The sequence below is a fragment of the Ovis aries genome, chromosome 20 (genome assembly GCF_016772045.2).
Source record: "Ovis aries strain OAR_USU_Benz2616 breed Rambouillet chromosome 20, ARS-UI_Ramb_v3.0, whole genome shotgun sequence".
Taxonomy (NCBI): domain Eukaryota; kingdom Metazoa; phylum Chordata; class Mammalia; order Artiodactyla; family Bovidae; genus Ovis; species Ovis aries.
The window spans coordinates 49286940-49294163 of NC_056073.1; the positions used below are offsets into that span (position 1 = coordinate 49286940).

Consider the following 7224-nt stretch of genomic DNA (forward strand, 5'->3'; position numbering starts at 1 on the left):
GGACAAAGACTCTTCTTTTGATTGCTCTCAGAAGAATGAGGGATTTTCTTTCCCAGATCCCACAATAAATGTCTTCTTGTCTTTTCCAGCTGTGGTGTCCAGGAAAATGACAAGTGATCTCTTTCGATTTAGTCAATCAAAGCCTTCTCTAGCACAGGGGGTGAGGTTGGGGAGAGGTGGCTACTGCACCTTGAGGTGTCCAGGAAAGGTGACTCTCCACCCAAGAAAAAATTAGGGTTGTGTCACTGAGAGGCCAGTAATTTGAACTTTTTTGACTTTGCCTTTCTTTGGGATTGAAATGAAAATTGACCTTTTCTAGTCCTGTGGCCACTGCTGAGTTTTCCAAATTTGCTTGCTCCTTGGAAAATAAGCTATGACAAACCTAGACAGTATATTAAAAACAAGAGTCATTATTTTGCCGACAAAGGTCCATATAGTCAAAACTATGGTTTCTCCAGTGGTCATGGATGGATGTGAGAGTTGGACTATAAAGAAAGCTGAGCATGAAGGAATTGATGCTTTTGTACTGAGGTGTTGGAGAAGACTCTTGAGAGTCCCTTGGACTGCAAGGAGATCCAACCAGTCCATCCTAAAGGAGATCAGTCCTGGGTGTTCATTGGAAGGACTGATGTTGAAGCTAAAACTCCAATACCTTGGCCACCTGAAGCAAAGAGCTGAATCATTGGAAAAGCCCCTAATGCTGGGAAAGACTGAAGGCAGGAGGAGAAGAGGACGACAGAGGACGAGATGGCTGGATGGCACCATCTACTCGACGGACATGAGTCTGAGCAAGCTCTGGGAGATGGTGAAGGACAGGGAGGCCTGGCGTGCTGCAGGCCACGGGGTCGCAAAGAGTCGGACATGATTTAGTGATTGAACAACAACAGAAGTGGAGCCGATTTGCTAATTTCTACTGTGCAGCGAAGTAGTTCAGTTATATGTACACACAAAGTCTTTTTTCGCATTCTTTTCATTATGGTTTATCCCAGGATGTTGACTGTAGCTCCCTGGGCTCTACAGCAGGGCCTTGTTTTGCTTTTCCATCCACAGTGTTACCTGAGGGCGAGGATATGAGATGCATGGAGCAGGGGCAGGGCCGACCTCTAAACATGACCACAGCCTGCATGTGTGTGTCTCAGAGGCTGGAGCACTCATCTCGGGTTCCCTGCTACAACCCCTCAGTGGGGTACCCACCCCTGGAGGCCCTAGGGCCCTGCCGCCACCTTGGCTGGGACGCCAGCCGCCTGGCCCTGGGAGCCTGCAGCTTTTCAGATGAGATCACCACCGTCTGACCCCGGGAGCAGGGCTCCAGGCCAGGATGCTCCAAATCAAGCCAGATGCTGTGCTTTTCCTAGAGGCAGGAGTACGTGTGTTCCAGCTTTGTAGGAGAAAAACCACTCGGGCTTCACGTTTGGATGACACTTGGCTCCCACCTCCTATAAGCCTGAACGTCTGTGGAGCAGGGAGGTGAGCCCGAGTCGAAGGATCCAGCTGACGTGGTTCGTGAGTGTGTCGGGAGGAAAGGCGCAGGAAGCCGGGGGCTGCGGCCAGGACTGTGACATCATGGCTTTGGCATCCTGTCCGGTCCTGGAAAAATGCCGCCCACACCACCCCGAGGAACTGAGACTCAGGAGACAGAAGCTATGTGGCTGCTCGGCCAAGTCCTGGGAGCAAGGAGCCGGGCTTGGAGGTCTTATCCATCAGAGCGAGGGAAGGGTGAAACGCTGGTATGTGGATGGCCGCCAAGAACTCAAGGAGAGATGAGAGGAGAAACAAAACCCTTCAGTTGAAACGCCAGTGGAAAAACACTTCTCACAGACAAACACCGAGAAGCACAGTGTGTCCTTATTGTGCCTGGGCTTTCTTTCTTTTTTTTTAAACGGTTTTGGAAAAATGATCTTTTGATGTTTATAAAGTGGCTCCTGAATGAGGGTCACTCTGGGGCAGTTGGGAACTCACGGCCTGAGCGCTCGCATTTCCCAGACATGGTGAGGAGGGAAGGTGAGTGTGCGGGAGCTGGTGGCGGGAGGAAGAGGAGGAAGAGAAGGGACTTTCACCTCCTCTGGTGGCGGAGGAGTGAGCGGTCAGGGTGCGCACACCCCCCCTCGGTGAGTGCATCTAAGGGCCCTGCCATCTGGTCCACAAAGGGGAAGTATTTCACCCGGGCCTAAAGCAAGAGAGCTGCCAGGGAGGGGGCCCCTCTGGTCGCCCAGATCCAGACCCCAGAGCCTCCTCCTCTCCCCAGGTGCGGGGCCATGTGCCTAAATGATACGTCGGCCGTCCGCCGGGCCGTCTCTGCTCTCCGTTTTCCTGCAGTCCTTGCTGGTCGCACAGCCCGGCTGCACCCCGCCTCTGCCCTGCGGTCCCTGCTGGGATGTGGCTCCCTTCTCTGAGCTCTGTGAGGGCAGGCTAGGCTCGATTGTCTGCATTCTCAGTATCTATGCTATAAAAGGTGCTCAGTCAACGGATTTCAGTTAATAAGCGCATAGACCATGGCTTACACTTTTAAATTAACAGAGGAGTTGAGGCTCGTATCCCATGCAGACAGAACCTCTGTCCAGCAGGAGGGGACCCAGACATGACAATTTCTGGGCAGCTACAAACGCAGCCCAGCTTCAAGCCAACATTCTTTCACTATGTAGAGTCCACATTTATTTAAGTGCTTCCCAGGTGGCTCAGGGATAAAGAATCTTCCTGCCAATGTAGGAGAGGCAAGAGACGTGGGTTCGATCCCTGGTTTGGGAAGATTCCCTGGAGGAGGACAGGGCAACCCACTCCAGTATTCTTACCTGGAAATCCCATGGATAGAGGAGCCTGGCAGGCTACAGTCCACGGGGCCGCAGAGAGTTAGACACAGCTGCGTGCACACGCGTGTCCACACACAAACATACCACGTTTATTTAGCAAGAAGAAATAGCCTGTGGTGGAAACTGTATCTCTCTTCCCACTTAGGGATTTGTTAGAGACATTGAACACAGCCCAGCATCTAAACTGTGTCTGGAGTTGCCGTTTTTCATTTCATTTTTTTCCATCTCTTTTGACTGGATTACAGTGAGTCACTCACATACACAGAGAATTGAAATAACACAGAGCCTTATTCAAAATGAATTTAAAATTTATTTTTCCTGGCTTTCATTACCCCCCAAAAGACATTTTCCATTTTTCTGGGGTCTTTATTATCTTTGGGGTTTTCTTTTGCAATTTTCTGAGCACAGTTTCTTGTTTACACACTAAGCGGTCTGAAATTTACACAATGAGACAAACCCCTCAGTCCCAGGAAACACCCTCCTCGGCGCGTTCTGTGGGGTCAGAACCTCGACTGACCGTGGAAGCGGCCTCAGCTGACGGACGCTGGTGGCTGCACCTTCAGCGTTCTCTCAGCCGGGAAATATGAGCTGAGCCAGGGGATCTCCGCTCCCTCTCCACTGGGGGAGTGAGCCACGCGGTGGGGAGAGGAGGTTTCTATGGAGTCATTTATCCGAAGAGGCTTCCATGAGCTCCTGCATTAATGAGGCCCCACTTCTGATGGTTCCAGGAAGGCCTGAGTATGTGGGGAGCCGGGGCTCCAGAAGGTGCCTGGTGTTTTGCAGGTTAAGCCCCCTACCTGAGCCCTCTGCTCACATCCATCAACAGCCAGCCTGACGGCGACCAATGGCCAGGAAATAATGACAATAGCGCCAGCTGCCCCAGAGTGTGAGCTCCACCCAACGCGGCCGGCTCCCAGGGCTCAGGAAGCGAGGTCCAGACAGGCAAATGCACCAGGTGTAAGAAACAGGTGCTCAGTGAACAGTGGGGACTGGAGGAATTCGCTGACACGTCGCTCTGGATAAAGCCCCCCTCTGTGTCCTTTTATTGAGCCCTCGCCACTATGAAGAGCACCGCCGTGTCCATTTGACAGGTGAGAAAACTGAGGCCCAGAGGCAGACTTATCCACATAAGTACAGCTGACCTGAGCTCGGACCTGTTGGACCTTGGGATCTGCGCTCTTTCCACATCCTGCGTGGTCGCTGGGGACCTGATTCTATCAGAGAACCTGGCAAGGCACAGAGGACGCCCACTGCAGCACCCACTCCCCGCAGACTGCTGGCCCCCGGGGGCAGAGGCTCAGGGCCGTTTGCAGGGCAGCAGAGCCTCCTGTGCTGCCAACTGCAGATAAAGCCCAGCAGAGCCTCGGCTGGTCGGCTTGTCGCTGCCCCAGAGCAAGGCTTTATTTGACTCTGTGTGGGCGGGTTTTGTGAGGCAGAGAGGGGTCGAAGTCCAGGGCTGCAGAAAGCGGCTCTCCAGGGCATTCTCACAGGAAACGCTGGTTTTGTGATGGATGGGCCTCACTTGGGGCTCCGCCAGCGGGCTGGAAGCACTGTGCCCTTTCTGTAGAGTGGTCCTGCCTCTGGGCATGTATTCTGGGCGTGTTTTCCACATCACAGCATTTTCACATTTTCACATGTGTATGCGTGTGTGTGCACTGGTGATTGAAGGGCACACGCCTGTGACCAGCCCCAGCAGCTGAGCCGGGGGCAGAATCCCTGGGGGAGGGGGCGGGCAGGGGCGGCTGATCAGGGGACTCCCAGACCCGGTCCAGACCTGGTGACTCAGCCTCTGGGCTGGGTCCCTGGAATGTTTAACATGTTTCCTAAGCCAGCGGTCACCAACCTTTGAGGCACCGGTGCCTAATTTCATGGAAGACAGTCTTTCCGCGGACTGGGGTAGAGGGCATGGTTTAGGATGATTCAAGCACAGTAGTCTATTGTGCACTTTGTCTCTAACCTAAAGCCTCCAGTGATCTGACAGGAGGCACCAGCTCACGGCCCGGGGTGAGGACCCCTCTCCTAGACGGTTCTTACGCTGAAAGATGAGAACCACTGTTGGAGGGATTGGGCAAAAAGACGGATGTCCACCTTCTGCTTTTAGACTTGTGCAATATGGGATAATTTTGTAATTTAAGAAGTACAGGTTTGGGAGAAGAAAGGAAAGTAGGGGCAAGAGGGAACAGGCCGGGGTGGAGGCTTGGACAGAGGAGCCCAGTCTCCCAGACTCTGGGCTGCACAGTGATATTTACAGCTGCGGCCCCCTGGGCCCCCTTCTCTGTTTTCCTTCTCTCTCCTTCTCCCACATACCATCACCCCCCAGGCAAGCATCACTACAATACCACCCTCCCCACAAAAAGACCCCAAACGACTCCGAACTAGTATCCTCAATGTCCGGCCACTGGAATTGTTCATTCTGCCCAAGGGACAGACATCCCTATTTCATGACTGGTAGAGCCCATCCAAACCTTCCGTACTTTTGCAAAGCTGCCTTCTTATCACAAACAGATAAACCACCGTCTTCCGTCTCCCAGCTTCCAGTTCACGCGGGGGTGTTTGGGTTTTTGTTTTTGTTTCAAATGACTTTCTTTCACATCAAAAATGCAGAAAAAGTCCATTTCAAAGAGGACCGTCAATTCTAAAATCTCTAGTTTTTCACTCTCGGTGTTTTTAAGGTGCTGCCACTCAGGCTGGCCCCCAGGCGGGTCCTGGCAGGTGTCAGTTGTACCTGATTCAAGGGCAGGCCGTGCTCACCACAGGGGGCCTTCCAGCCTGGACACCAGGCACTGGCCAACACTGACCCAAGCCCTCGGCCCCCTTGAGTCCTCCGCCCTGGTCCTGCAGGCCTCATGCCCTCTGCTTGTGAATAAGTCTTCTTGGTGACCGGGTCTTTCCCCAAACTGGGCAGATTAAGTTGCCTCAGACTGGCCTGCCAACTCCCAGGGTGGCCTGAGATTCACTGCTTGGGGAGGGGGTGGTGAGAGCCCCCCGGGCCCACATCTGCTGGCACACCCTAACCCCACAGCAGCCCTCGGCCAGGCTCCAACCACGCCAAAGGACGGGGTGAGCGGGGCTCCTTCACAGGAGGCAGGCGAGGTCTTCACGGGGTGGGAGAGCTTGCCACGGGGTGGAACGGCCATAGACAGCAAGTTCGCACAGGTGTCCTCGACCCAGGCTGCATGTTAGAATCACCGAGGACTGTCAGGACATCCCATCCCAGGCTCCACCCAGACAAGGAGGAAGCCAGAGTTTCTGGAGCTTTCTGTGCAACTCTGCACAGGCGCCCTGTGAGGAACCAGTGCGGAGACCCCTGCTCCCCTGCTGCCCCGGACAGTCGGCTGTGGCCCCGAAGCCCTGGGTCACCTTGGGGGTCAGGAAGCCCTAGCCTGGACCCCCAGTTGGAACCTGCGTTTTAACAAGGCACCCGGGGTGGTTCGCTTATCCACTAACGTCCCAGAAGCTCAGCTTTGGATGACTACCCTCGAGATGCCCCGGTGCCTGAGTGTCTCAGCAGATACCCACCCCCCATCTGCAGGCCTGGGGAGCGGTCGCCTTCCACCCCCATCAGCAACACCTTGGGAACAGAGGTCACAGACTGAAGGCAGTGATCTGAGTGAACTCGTCCATACTGACAGCAGCATCTTGGTCCTGCGCGGTTTTGGAAAATAGGTCACTGCTGAGATAACAGTAATGGGTTGTTTTCTTACGTCTCCATGATCTTTGTCATGAAACAGAGCTACCCTGTGACTTACAGGCTTAAAATAGCAACTGTTTATTTGTTTCAGTAACAATGACTTATTGCTCAAATAAATATTTGTTCAAATGCTACGATTTATTTGAATCTTGTGGTTCAGCAGTTTGGGCCAAGGTTCTCCTGCTGGTCTCACCTAGGGTCTCTCTCACGGCTGTGGCCACCTGGTGGGTGGATGAGCTGGGGATGGTCTGAGACGGACACATGGGCAGTGAGACGCACTGTCACCAGCTGCCAGGGTTCTCCACCACGTGACCGCGAAAGCCTCGGCAACTTACACGGTGGTGGCCACAGCTGGAAAGCGGGAAGCGGACACTGCGAGATCTTGCCTGGCCTTGCTCAGAATCTGCACATCACTTCCAGCGTATTCTATTCCATCTGGTAAAGCAGACTGCAAGGCCAGCCTGGATTCCAGGTGTGAGAAAGAAACCCACATCTGATGGGAGGGGCTGCAGAGCGGGCGGCTCTGTTCCATCCTCTCCACCCCTCCTTTTGCCACAGTTGTTTCCACCATTCCCCTGAGCAGAGGGCACTCCCCCAGCCCAAGGCCCCTGCACCTCAGCCCGCCAGGAGGGGCCCTGCCCACTCTGGGCTGCTCCTTGTTGGGGTGCATTTGAGCAGAGCCCAGACTGCCTGCACGCTGGAACCCGGGACACTGGGCCCAGCATG

The 7224-nt window shown here is 54.2% G+C and overlaps 1 long non-coding RNA gene across 1 annotated transcript; it reads left to right on the plus strand.

Moving 5' to 3' along the window:
• Nucleotides 1-1940: 1940 nt before the first annotated feature.
• On the plus strand, nucleotides 1941-6632 carry LOC105603904 (uncharacterized). The gene is made up of 2 exons (XR_001023254.5): nucleotides 1941-2001; nucleotides 3591-6632. It is a non-coding gene; the product is annotated as an uncharacterized LOC105603904 (long non-coding RNA).
• The last annotated feature ends 592 nt before the right edge of the window (nucleotides 6633-7224 follow it).